The sequence below is a fragment of the Lissotriton vulgaris genome, chromosome 4_1 (assembly GCF_964263255.1).
Source record: "Lissotriton vulgaris chromosome 4_1, aLisVul1.2, whole genome shotgun sequence".
Lineage (NCBI taxonomy): Eukaryota > Metazoa > Chordata > Amphibia > Caudata > Salamandridae > Lissotriton > Lissotriton vulgaris.
In genome coordinates this window covers 175,694,208-175,708,256 of record NC_141691.1, presented here as the reverse complement: position 1 = coordinate 175,708,256, position 14,049 = coordinate 175,694,208, and the positions used below count along the sequence as shown (strand labels likewise).

The 14,049-nt window shown below is 45.5% G+C and overlaps 1 protein-coding gene across 2 annotated transcripts in view; it reads right to left on the bottom strand.

The window, feature by feature from the left end:
- SMARCA1 (SNF2 related chromatin remodeling ATPase 1) overlaps positions 1–14,049 on the bottom strand; it is a 2,209,746-nt gene that overhangs the window by 1,558,962 nt on the left and 636,735 nt on the right. The gene's annotated exons all lie outside the window — the stretch shown is intronic.

The following is a 14,049-nucleotide window of genomic DNA, read 5'->3' as shown; positions in this document are numbered from 1 at the left end:
TATGGAATTTCAATGGTTTTGTGTGAGTAAAATAAGGTTTTGTAAATGCAAATTCCTAACTATATATGGTCTATAACCTATGTTTTTTTCTGTGAAAATATATATATATATATATATATATATATATATATATATATATATATATATATATATATATATATATATATATATATATATATATATATATATATATATATATATATATATATATATATATTATATATATATTTTTTTTTTCACCTATACAACAAACAAGGGACCCTAGCAATTTGAGAAATAAATCTAAAAAACTGCCGATTGCACCTCATGATGCAATAGATGTTTTTAATGATGCTGTGCTTGCGGATCTGGAGAAATTATCAAATAAAAAAATGAACATAAAATCACCTAATATCTCCAGAAAAGAATGGGGAGCGATAAGATCCCTCAAAGAGGACAAAACCATTGAGATAAAGCCCTCTGATAAAGGGGGCAACATCGTGATCTTCAATAAAGAGCATTATGAACAGGAGGCACTTAAACAATTGAGAGATGAAGAATGTTATGCCCCTATATTAAGAACGGAATATCTCAAAAGCATTATGGAATATCATGGAATGCTATCTAAATGGAAAATGGAGGGCATGCTTAATGATGAGGAACTTAAATATCTGCATTGTGAATCACCAGTGCTACCCACATTTTATCATCTCCCCAAAATACACAAGCATGCTAAGAGACCACCCGGACGCCCAATCGTGTCCTCGATCGGAAGCCTGCTAGAGAACACGTCTCGTTTTATAGATTCCTATCTTGCCCCAATGGTTAAAGATCCCCCATCCTACGTGAGAGATACACAGGACTTTCCTGTATTATGGACAACATTGCCTGGGAAGAGAACATGCTATTGATCACACTTGATGTGGTCAATCTTTACACCTGTATAGACCATGAAAAGGGCCTCAAGGCAATTAATTGGTTCCTGGATAGAAAACATGAGAAATACAGGACACACAGTGCAATGTTATTAAGTATGATACGCTTTTGTCTGTACCATAATATCTTTTTGTATTCTAAACAGATACATAAACAAATAAGAGGTACTTCGATGGGCTCATGCTTCTCCCCCCGCTACGCGAACCTGTTCGTGGGCTGGTGGGAGAAGCATGAAGCGTGGGCAGAACAAAATGAAACATGGACAAACAATATTCTGATGTGGACCAGATATATTGATGACCTTTTTATTATCTGGCGTGGCGATAGGACCTCGGCTGAGGATTATATCGCCAAACTGAATAATAACACCAACAATTGCAAATGCTACTTACCAGTATGCATCTGTTCTTGGCATGTAGGGCTGCTGACATTCATATCTGTGCATAGATCGCCGCCTAGTGTTGGGTCCGGATGATTGCACATTGTTGTCCTGGAAGAGTCTTCGAAGTATCACGAGATAGGTGGCTCCTCCCCTGGACTACAGTGCGCATGGGCATCGCCTCCATCCCCAGATTGTTTTTAGCCATTGGCCGAGATGGAGTGAACTATGTGAGTGATGACCATGCTATGAGCATATATATATGAATACTGCAGCTGCTACAGGCGCCGGGGAGGAGGGCGGGCGATATGAATGTCAGCAGCCCTACATGCCAAGAACAGATGCATACTGGTAAGTAGCATTTGCAGTTCGAGGCATGTGGGCTGCTGAATTCATATCTGTGCATAGAATACATAGCAGTCCTCCTATTATTGGCGGCCGCCCGTGCCAGCTGCAGCAGTTTGAAAAAGTGTTTTGAGAACAGCCTGACCAACAGCTGCCTGCTGTTTAGAGTGCACGTCTACACAGTAATGTTTAGTAAAAGTATGTGTGGTAGACCATGTGTCTGCTCTACAAATATCCTCTAAGGGAATGTTCCCAAGGATGGCCATAGAGGCCCCCAACTTTCTGGTGGAGTGGGCTCTTGGTGGAATTGTGAGAGTGCGTTTAGCCTTAGCGTAACAGATCTGAATGCATTTCACGATCCACCTAGCGATACCGGCTTTGGAAATAGCGTTTCCCTTGTGGTGTGAGGCAAATGCAACGAAAAGTTGCTTGGTCTTTCGAAAATCCTTTGTCCTGTCAATGTAGTACATTAAGGCTCTCTTAACGTCAAGGGTGTGGAGCATCCGCTCCGCCAGCGACTCAGGATTTTGAAAAAACACTGGCAACTCAATTGTCTGGTTTATGTGGAATTGAGATACAACCTTGGGTAAAAATTTAGGGTTAGTGCGGAGCACCACCCTGTTAGCATGTACTTGGAAAAAAGGTTCTTGGATGGTGAGTGCCTGTAACTCACTAACCCTCCGTAGCGATGTAATTGCTACTAAGAAAGCCACCTTCCAAGTCAGAAACTGAAGCTCACAAGAGTGCAGTGGCTCAAAGGGAGAACCCATCAGCCTTGTAAGAACCACATTGAGGTTCCATTCTGGAGCTGGTGGTGTCCGTGGTGGAATGACCCTTTTGAGTCCTTCCAGAAATGCCTTGATAGCAGGAACCTTGAAAAGTGATAGGTGTTGCCTATTCTGGAGGTATGCGGCCATTGCAGACAGGTGAATGCGGATGGAAGAATACGCCAAATTGCATTGGTATAGATGGAACAGGTAACAAATGATGTTCTGAATGGAAGCATCCAGCGGGTCAATGTCGTGGTTTACACAATAAATGACAAACCGCTTCCATTTAGCCGCATAACATGCTCTAGTAGTGGGCTTCCTTGCCTCCCGAATTATGTCCATGCAATCGGGGGGAAGATTGAGGTAGCCAAACTCTAGGACTTCAGGAGCCAGATCGCCAGGTTGAGCTGTTGCGGATCTGGGTGCTGAATGTCGCCATGGCTCTGCATCAGAAGGCTGGGTGTGAGATGAAGCCTTTGATGCGGTACCACGGAAAGTTCCAGAAACGTGGTGTACCATGGCTGGCGAGCCCACGTTGGAGCAACCAGGATGAGAGTCATCGAGTGTTGCCTGAGCTTGCGTGCCACCAGCGGTATCAGAGGTGCTGGGGGAAAAGCGTACGCAAATCTGCCTGACCAGTTCATCCACATCGCATTGCCCTGCGATTGCGGGTGTGGGAACCTGGCGGTGAAGCTTTGGCATTTTGCGTTCTCCCTTGTGGCGAACAGGTCTATCTCTGGATGACCCCACCTTTGGAAGTACGGTTGGAGTACTGATGGATGTATCTCCCACTCGTGCATTTGGTGGCTGTGCCTGCTGAGCAGGTCCGCCATCTGATTGTCCTTGCCTGGGAGATGCTCCGCCATGAGGAAGATGTTCCTCTGAATGGCCTACTTCCACATGCTCTGAGCCAGATGAGACAGCTGCGGAGAGTGTGTGCCTCCCTGCTTCTGAATGTAGTGCATGGCCGTCATGTTGTCCGTCCGGATCAACACGACCTTGTTGCACAGATGTACTTTGAATGCCTTCAAGGCCATGAAGATCGCCATCAGTTCCAATACATTGAAGTGCATCTTCCTTTGCTGCAGTGTCCATAGTCCCTGCACTGTGTAGTGGAGTACATGCGCTCCCCAACCTTGGAGAGAAGCGTCCGTTGTCAGGATAATCTGTGGCACTGGCTCCTGAAACGGTCGGCCCTTGCAAAGGTTTTGTGGATTCCACCAATGCAGAGAGTTGTACGCCCGACCGCTCACCAACACTAGGTCTGTTAGTTGCCCATGAGCCTGAGTCCACTGACGTGCTAGGCACTCCTGGAGCGGACGCATATGTAACCTCGCATGCGGGACGATGGAGATGCAGGAGGCCATCATGCCTATCAACTGCATGAACACCTTCGCTGGAAGCGAGTGCTGAGGTCTGAATCGTTGGATCAGCGTCTGGATACTGGCGATTCTCACTGAGTTTGGCTGCGCAGTGGCTGCCAGAGTGTCTATTGTCGCGCCCAGATACTGGCGTATATGGGCGGGTTGGAGACGGGATTTCGGGTAATTCAGTGAGAATCCCAGATCGTGCAGGAGATGAATGGTGCGGGACACGTGGTCGGCGCACTGCTGTTCTGACCTTGCCTGAATGAGCCAGTCGTCCAGATAGGGATAGACGTGGACGTTCTGGCGTCTTAGATGCGCCGCCACAGTCGCCAGGCACTTTGTAAAAACTCTTGGCGCTGTGGTGACCCCGAAAGGCAGAACCCTGAACTGGTAGTGCTGGTCTTGAATTGTGAATCTGAGGTACTTCCTGTGTGAAGGATGCAGGGGAATGTGAAAGTATGCATCCTTGAGATCTAGCGTAGCCAGGAAGTCCCCTTGCCGAAGCAGAGGGAGAACCTGCTGCAACGTGAGCATATGGAAGTGCTCCGACAGAATGTACCAGTTGAGGGGCCTGAGGTCCAGGATGGGCCTGAGGGATCCGTCCTTTTTGGGGATTAGAAAGTACAGAGAGTAAACTCCTGTTCCCCTTTCTTGCAGTGGCACGAGCTCTATTGCCCCTTTTTGCAGCATGACTTTGACCTCCTGCTGCAACAAGTGCAAGTGCTCGCCGGACATAGGACGGTTTCTTGGAGGTATGTTTGGTGGTGTGGAAGTAAGTTCCAGACAGTAACCGTACTGGATAAGAGATTTGACCTACCTGTCCGTGGTGATGGATTTCCACGCGGGCAGGAACTGCTGGAGTCTCCCCCCGACCGGTGTTGTGTGGTCGGGGGGCAGTGACAAGGCGTCACTGTTTGTTGGTGGTGGAGGACCTGGAGCTGTTGTTTCCACGTCCCCTGCCTTTGACGTTGTTGCCCCTGTAACCACCTCTACCCTTGTTGGTGTATGAGGTCTGGGTGTTGCTTTTATAGTACTGCGTGGATTGTGATGCCTGACCCCTTGAGGTGCCTCTGTTATTGGAGCGGCGAAAAGAACCACCCCTAAACTGCTGGGACTGGAGGGCCCCCATAGACTTAGCAGTGTCCGTGTCTTTCTTCATTTTTTCAAGGGTTGCATCCACTTCAGGGCCAAACAGGTGGTCTGGATTAACTGTTTGATTTAAGATGGTTGTCTGTATGTCTGGTTTGAAGCCTGATATTCTAAGCCATGCATGTCTACGCAGTAACACGCTAGTGTTTATAGCCCTGGAGGCGGTATCAGCCACGTCCAGTGCACACTTAATGGAAGCATTGGTGATTAGCTTCCCCGCCTGAATCAACATTTCAGCTGCCTCTTTGTACTGATCAAGTGCTGCAGAAGTGTTTCTAGGGTGTCGTAGTGCGCCCTATCGTAGCGTGCAAGTAGGGCCTGCGTGTTTGAAATGCGCCAAATATTAGCTGCCTGCGCAGCAATACGTTTTCCTGAGGCTTCAAAGATTTTCGATTCTTTGTCTGGGGGAGGAGCATCACCCGTGGTCTGCGAGTTTGCCCGCTTGCGTGCGTTGGATACAACCAAAGAATCCAGTGGCAAGTGTCCCTTGATGTACGTTGGATCAGTGGGCGCTGCCTTGTATTTTTTGTCAATACGAGGATTGATGACTCGCGCCCGAGTGGGCTCCTTGAAAACCTCCGGCGCGTGCTTCAGCACTCCCTTGAGCATAGGCAATGTCTTGACCGACTTTTCAGCCACTGAGAAAGTGTCAAACAGAAAATCGACATCCACAGGGTCCGCATGGAGGTCGACATCATGATTAGCCGCAGCTCTCTCAATTAGAGAGTTGAAGGCTGCAGAGTCCTCTGTTGGAGAAGTTTTCGCTGCAAAAAGCCGCGGTTCGTGACCTGACTGAGGGTCCTCAGGGTCGCCTCCAGCAGACCAAGGTTCATTGACCTCCTCCGGATCCGAGTACGCTGGATAATTGTACTCGTCCTCCTCATCTCCGTCACCTTCCCCAGCGTTAGAATGAGTCGGTGAGAGTTCTAGATTTTGTGGAGATGCAGGCTCCATAGGGGCAGAAGTACCCGCAGAGTCCAACTTCTTTTTGAGTGGAATACGAAAATGTTCTAACACCGGCTCCGGGGTGATCTTCCTTTTAAGGAGAGAGAGTTTGCCTGTGTTGGCGTCGATGACAACCTCTCGACGCTCCTCGTCTGCGAGTGGCTGGAGCCGAGGCTTCGGCACCACCAATGACGCTTTGGGCATCGACACCAGCTTCAAGGGCACCCCGGCCCCATGCCTTGGAGCGAAAGCCTTCGGCGTCGTCTTCGGCGGCAGCGTGAAGTGGATCGGCGTCTGCGCCTTTGCCGGCTTCTGTGTAGGCTTCGGCACCACATCCTTCGGTTCGGGAGCCACTGCGTCCTTCCAAATACGTTGAAGGGACTCCGTGACCTTCTTGGTTAAGGACGGGGAGGGCTGGACCGGTTCGAGCGATTCCCCCGAGTCCGGAGTCGGGTCGGCGATCAAAGGCACGGTCTTCGGAGCCGACACATCACCACCCTTGGCCTTGACAACCGGAATCGGCGCAGCCAGAGCTTTGGGGTCGTCTTGACGCTTCTTCGAGGCTTTTTTTGGGTCGTCGACCTCGACCATCTTCGGCGCCGACACAGCCGCGTCGGTCGTCTTCGCCTTCGGTTTCGACACCGGGGTCTTCAGGTCGGCCATCTTGGCGTGGCTCTTGATGTCGGCGGCCATTTTGGGCCTTTTAGGCGCTGAGGCCTCTGGAGCCTTCTGTCCCACCAGTGCGACTTTCACTTTCGGTTTCGATACCGTTGGTGTGGACCCCGATGGCTTCACTTTCGGTTTCTTCACCGGGAGTGGCGCATCACCAATGTCCGTGGCCGGGCCCGTAGGCGGGGCCGTGGGACGAGTATTGAGGTCTTGGGTAAGGCCCGAAGGCGATCCCTCGACCTGGGCCGTATAGTGGGGATTGACCCCTGAGTCAGTCTGAGGATGCTCCTCCTCTGAGCTATCCTCCACGGTGGCAATGGCCCCGTCGTCGTCCCCTACCTCTCCGACGACTTCATCAAACTCCTCGTCCCCCGCGTCGTAGTTTTCATCCTCTGACGCCGGGCTGGAGTCCGAAACTTGTAAGACGGTGTCGTCACCAACGTCTTCCTCGAAGATGTTGTCTGGCGGGGGCGCTGATAACTGGGCCTGGAGTCTAGCGGCCCGACGAAGCTTTAGATTCTTCTTACACCGGAACTTGGAGCAGGCCATACACCTGGCCTCATCATGGTCCGGCGACAAACATTTGTTGCACACTGGGTGCACGTCGAGGTGGGAATACTTTGAGGTGCACGCCGGGCACCTCTTAAACGGAGTTCGTTCCATGTTAAGTAGTCTGGAGCGTCGTGTAGGCCCGTCCGCGCCGACAGCACGCGGAAGGGCAGCAAGTGTTCGGAGCTGAGGAATAAACAAACCCGAACGATGGACAATACCGACGCTAATCCTAAAGACCTTTTGGTCTCAAGTTAGGAAAGTTAAACAACTATCGATTCCGACAGAGGGAACCGAAACACATCCGAACCCAATGGCGGAAAAAAACAATCTGGGGATGGAGGCGATGCCCATGCGCACTGTAGTCCAGGGGAGGAGCCACCTATCTCGTGATACTTCAAAGACTCTTCCAGGACAACAATGTGCAATCATCCGGACCCAACACTAGGCGGCGATCTATGCACAGATATGAATTCAGCAGCCCACATGCCTCGAACTTGAGATTTACTAGTACTATAAGCACTACTAACATCTGCTACTTGGATTTGGAGATCTACATAAAAGACAATAAGTTACAAACAAGACTCTACAGAAAACCCACAGCGGGAAACGTTGTCCTGCATGCGGACAGTTACCACCCCAAGAGTCTTGTTAGAAATGTACCCTAAGGTGAGCTATTACGTCTAAAAAGAAACTGCTCCATGGATACCGACTTTCAGGCAGCAAAATCAGAGGCCAAACAAAGGTTCCATAATAGGGGTTACTCCAACAGCCTGTTAGAACAAGCTTCAGAAAAGGCATCTAGAATAGATAGGAGGGATCTCCTAATACCAAAAGATGGGCCCAAGAAAGGGGAGGATGTTAGAATGATTACCAAATTTAACACCAGATCAGGCGATCTTACTCACATCCTGAAAAAACACTGGTCCATCCTAATGACAGAAAACGTGCTGAAAAAACATCTCACACAGCAACCCCTGGTAACATACCAACGCTGTCAGTTACTATCCGACCATCTGGTCCATAGTCATTATTCGACTAAATCGAAACCAGTAACTGTGTCCAATGTGAAAGGATTTTTTCCTTGCCTACGCTGTAAAGCCTGCAAAGGTAGCAGAAAGACTCTAGAGTACCCCAATAGAACAGGAGGGAATGGCCCCAACAGAAAAATCATGAAACTGTTAAACTGTAACTCCGAATTCACTATCTATTGTCTCGAGTGCCTTTGTAAAAAAAGATATATAGGGAGCACTATTAATCCAACAAAGCTTAGAATTTTGGAACACATGAGGGCTATCATGAACAAAGATAGATCTTATCCGGTAGCCTGTCACTTTGCTGAACACCATCAGAGCAATAGAGACTTACTAAGCTAACTGACACTGACGAAGCTAGAGTAGCGAAACGCGTCTGTCGGGGGTGAAGGGGGGTTTGCAGAATAAAATTTCTTAATCAGATTCCAGTGTGCTCGACTATTTTCTGCTACGAGAAGTGGAAAGTGTTGTGAATATATATATATATATATATATATATATATATATATATATATATATATATATATATTACCTACTGGCGGTCGCCAGTAGGTAGTTATAGTTAGGATAATTTTCAATGTTAAATCTCAACATTCTATTTTGAATAACTTTGGCGCCGGTTGACGAATCTGCCTGAAATTTTCAGGAAAATGGTCTCATGGCGGTCCGGTCCTTCCCTGAAAGTTTGGGGGGGATTCGTCAAGCGGGGGCCGAGATAAAAGGGGGGTCCCAAAACGCGTTTTCCCCATGTTAATTTCCATAGGGCGGTCGATTTCACTTTTAGCCCGAACGGCTGAATGGATTTCCACCAAACTTGGCAAAATTGTAGGGACTGGTAGCCCGATGTGCCTTTGCTATGTCTCAAGATATGTGCTCCAGTGGATTTTGAGTAATTTAGGTTCAAAAAAATATATATATCTATAGCCGCGCTCCCGTGCGCGCACGGGAGTGCGCTCCAGGCGCGACACGCGACTTGCGCGCAGGAAGCTGATTGGATCTCAGTTGTCTGTAAACATTCTAAACAGTGCGGAGCGGCCGCCATCTTGTGTCTCGGTAAAATCGAGACACAAGGGGTTTGAAAAAAAAGGGGCAAATGACCATAAGGGGGAAGAGTAGACCCCCTCTGACCCCCTAGGTTTGATGTAGGGACTAAAATAGGGTCCTGCAGGGCATTAAAAAAATTTTTTCGTTTTGCGCGGGGATATGCGCTCTCCCGTGCGCGCACGGGAGTGCGCTCCAGGCGCGACACGCGAATTGCGCGCAGGAAGCTGATTGGATCATAAGGGGGAAGAGTAGACCCCCTGTGACCCCCTAAATCCAGGACTATATTTATGAAGGCCTTGCGCTGTTAGTTTTGCGCTTCCTGTGCGTCAATTTTTGTGACGCACCAGCGGTGTAAAAAAATGCGCATTGTTATGCAATATTTAAAAAGTGACGCATCTATCTAGATGCGTCACTTTTTAAATATAGTGCAACGAGGTACATTTTATTACACTGCTGGTGTTATGCGTCACTTTTCTGTGCGCACTCCTTATGACGTTCCAGATGTGTCATATTTAATGTATGACGAATCATGTTGCAGATACAATATGGCGCAGAGTTTTAAAAAGTGACCCATGTACCTAGATGCGTCACTTTTTAAAAATAGCGTCAGGTATAATGTATGCAGAGGGGGTGTTCTCCCGCAAAAAGCTTTGTAATAGCGACGCAGTGAAATCTTTGAGATTTCACTGCGTCAGTTTTAGGATGCTGTTGCGTCAAAATCTTGTGCCTGCTTTACAGCAGGTGTTAGACTGAGGCAAGACCTTTCATATGCTGCTTTCCCCATTTGAAAGGACACATTACTGGAGTTGCGTCACTTTTGTGACGCACTCCAGCAATGCGTTACTTGGAATGTCATAAGGAGTGCGCACAGAAAAGTGACGCATTGCACCAGTAGTGTAAAAAAATGTGTTGCGTTGCGTTATATTTAAAAAGTGAGGTATCTAGGTAGATGGGTCACTTTTTAAAATCAAGCGCCACATTATATCTGCGTGAGGTATAATGCATGCAGAGGGGGTGTTCCCCCACAAAAAGCTTTGTAATAGCGACGCAGTGAAATGTTTGAGATTTCACTGCGTCACTTTTAGGATGCTGTTGCATCCTTTAAATATAGTGCAACGAGGCACATTTTATTACACTGCTGGTGTGATGCGTCACTTTTCTGTACACAGTCCTTATGACATTCCAGATGTGTCATATTTAATGTATGACGAATCATGTTGCAAGGAGTTACAGATACGTCAGTATTTCTGACATATGTGTAAACATAAAAGTGATGCGAGGCCGGCGCAAAATTTTGACGCAATAGCATCCTAAAAGTGACGCAGGGAAATCTCATAGATTTCAGTACGTTGTTATTACCAAGCTTTTTGCGACGGATTGCCCCCTCTGCATACATTATACCTGATGCAGATACAATATGGCGCAGAGTTTTAAAAAGTGACCCATGTACCTAGATGCGTCACTTTTTAAAAAATAGTGTCAGGTATAATGCATGCAGAGGGGGTGTTCCTTGCAAAAAGCTTGGTAATAATGACGCAGTGCGTCACTTTTAGGATGCAGTTGCGCCAAAATCTTGCGCCTGCTTCACAGCAAACCTTTCACATGGTGCTTTTTCCATGTGAAAGGACACATTACTGGAGTTGCGTCACTTTTGTGACGCACTCCTGCAATGCGTTACTTTTGTGTTTAGAGATATGTCAGAAATACTGACATATCTGTAACTCCTTGCGAATTGATTAGTCATATATTAAATATGACATATGTGGAATGTCATAAGGAGTGCGTCCAGATAAGTGACGCATCGCTATTTTCACGTAGCGATGCGTCACTTTTCAGAAATGAGGCCTCCAGTTTATTCACTGTGTCATAAATTTCTTTTCTAACACTCACCTTCTTTCAGTCCTCCTACTTCACTTCCTTTCACCTCTCATACCTTTCTGTTCTTTCTTACTCATTCTCCTTTCAATTATCAATGCACTATATTTCACTTACTCTTCATTTTTTAAGATTATAGCTCTTTGATGAGAATTGGAGGTAGTTCTGAAAAGAACTTTTGGTTTTCTTCTTTTAACTGAAGAGGAACAAAAACAGGGAATAGAAACTGCTCAACAGGAGCAAAAAGAAAAGAAAAAAATTAGGGGTGGGAAGGGCAGTGATGGTTCTCTAATGCCCGAACCATGAGCAGGACACTTTGCTCCCCATAGGTGAGGAGTTGATTGCAGTATCTGCATCTGACGACCCCATGGTTGAATGCAGGTTGGATGTTTGCTACCTGCCCCTGAGATTGTTCTCTTCCAGAAGAAGTTGCTCCTCCTGTTGATGTAGAGGCCCCACCTCTGGGAACCTCCTGTGCCAGAGCCCTGACACTTTCTCGGGCAAAATTCTGGGGGTGCCTGGTCTCCACATGGCGAATCATAGTGAAGTTGCCAAAAGAGTATTTTTTTTGGGGGTTACCCCGTGACAGGACCTTTTTGCAGATCCTGCACTCTACTTTTGGTGCATTCACCTTCTTCTGGTCTGCTGGGAATTTAAAGAATTTCCAAATGAAATGTCCCTTCACCTTTGGGGTAGGTGGCTCTTCATCAATGAAGTCATCTTCACTGCTGGATGATCTGGCAGCCATGATGAATCCAGGAATATGGAGCAGCAAAAAAGGCAGGTCTTTCAGTCACAAAAGTGAAAGAAGAAGTGAAGGAAATGGGTGGGGATTTCATTCATTGTAAAAAAAAACTGTTAGCAACCAATGAAAAGTGTTATTTTAGGGTCACATGACCTGACGCGCTTACGATGCGCGCTCGGGTGCACTTCCGGGTGCGTTTACGCAGCGCGATCGTAGGCGCTTCCGGGGCGCACACGTGGCGCGATCGTAGGCGCTTTTGCGTGCGTTTAGGCGCCGCGCACGTATGCGCTTCCGAGGGCACGTACGTTGCGCGCCGAAGTGACGTCATCAATCTTTAATAGAAATGCATAATCATTTTCCATATTAAAAAAAACAAATTTTATTTGTATGGTACGAAATGTTTTGCATTATTATTAACTTTTCATTCATATTTTTTTTTGACGAACGACAGTTGCGCTCTGGGTGCGCTTTCAGATGAGCGCACGGAGAAGCTTACAGGAGAGCTTAGCTGAAAGCTTCCCCGAGCGCGCACCCAGAGCGCAAAAAAAAAAAATTATAAAAAAAATGAATACTTAAAAAAAACAGCAAATTGTAAAAAAAAAAAAGGTTAGAAACTCGATATACAAAGGAATTAGCATTTAAAAAACCTATGAAATACACTGAAAAAACCATAGGTTTCACACCAGTTATAGTTAGGAATTAGCATTTAAAAAACCTTTGAAATTCACTGAAAAAACCATAGGTTTCACACCAGTTATAGTTAGGAATTAGCATTTAAAAAACCTATTAAATTCACTGAAAAAACCATAGGTTTCACACCAGTTATAGTTAGCTGGAAATTTTACTGATATAAAACCATTGAAATTCCCACGTTATAGTTAGTCGGACTCACTATAACTTGCGCGTGCAATGCACTGCTGATGACGTCACATATTACATCACTCATGACATGGTCAGTGACATCACTCATGACATCACTGATGACACCATCCTTGTGACATAGTGACAGACCTCCTCTCAGTGTAAAGTAACCCTTGAGACACATATTCAAAAATAGAAACTGAAATTTTTAAAAAATGGACATACCTATATCAGTTACAACAAGCAATTCTGTACTTCCACTATCTATATACTCATCCACTCATTCACCAACAGTTCTATATAGTCACTCATACATATACTCACTCATCATATGAAGAGATACACCTATACATTCTGTTACACACCGACATTCATCCAAAAGTTACTCACACACATATTCACACGTGCAAATAAACTATTGAACAACCATTTATTTGAAAATAGAGTTATACACACACTTCCACCTTACTTCTATTGAAAATTACACATATTTATTCTCTTAAACAATCACTTATAGAAACACATACTTATTTAAACAGGAAATCTTACAATCTCTTACTCTCACATATACTCAGTTATATACATCAATATTCATATATACTAGATTAAAACATATGTAGTTACTGATAAAGACACTAGTGAGACAGTCATTCACTCACTAACAAACACATATAGACACTCATCCACCCATACAGTCCTGTACATATGCTGTCTTCAAAACACATACAAACAAAGAGTCAGTCACTCATGCATCTATGTGCTAAGTAATACCTCCACCAAACCATATAGACACTCATACTAATACTAATAAAAATATCAAATAACCCATATACATACGCATGTAGCTACTTATCAACACATGTAGCCACTTATACACAAAGTGAAACACTAATATATGTATTTAAATATTTAAACATAACTCACTAATATTTATTTTTCAGAAAGACACATATTCACTGGATGGTGTCATCAGTGATGTCATGAGTGATGTCACTGACCATGTCATGAGTGATGTAATATGTGACGTCATCAGCAGTGCATTGCACGCGCAAGTTATAGTGAGTCCGACTAACTATAACGTGGGAATTTCAATGGTTTTATATCAGTAAAATTTCCAGCTAACTATAACTGGTGTGAAACCTATGGTTTTTTCAGTGAATTTAATAGGTTTTTTAAATGCTAATTCCTAACTATAACTGGTGTGAAACCTATGGTTTTTTCAGTGAATATATATATATATATATATATATATATATATATATATATATATTTATTTATTTATTTTTTTTTCTGCAAAGGTCCGTGACTTCGAAGATTCACTCCTAGCAGTTGTAGAGTAAACAGCTTTCATCACATGAAAAACCGGCATCTTCAATTGGGGTGAGCATTATGTGCCGACGCG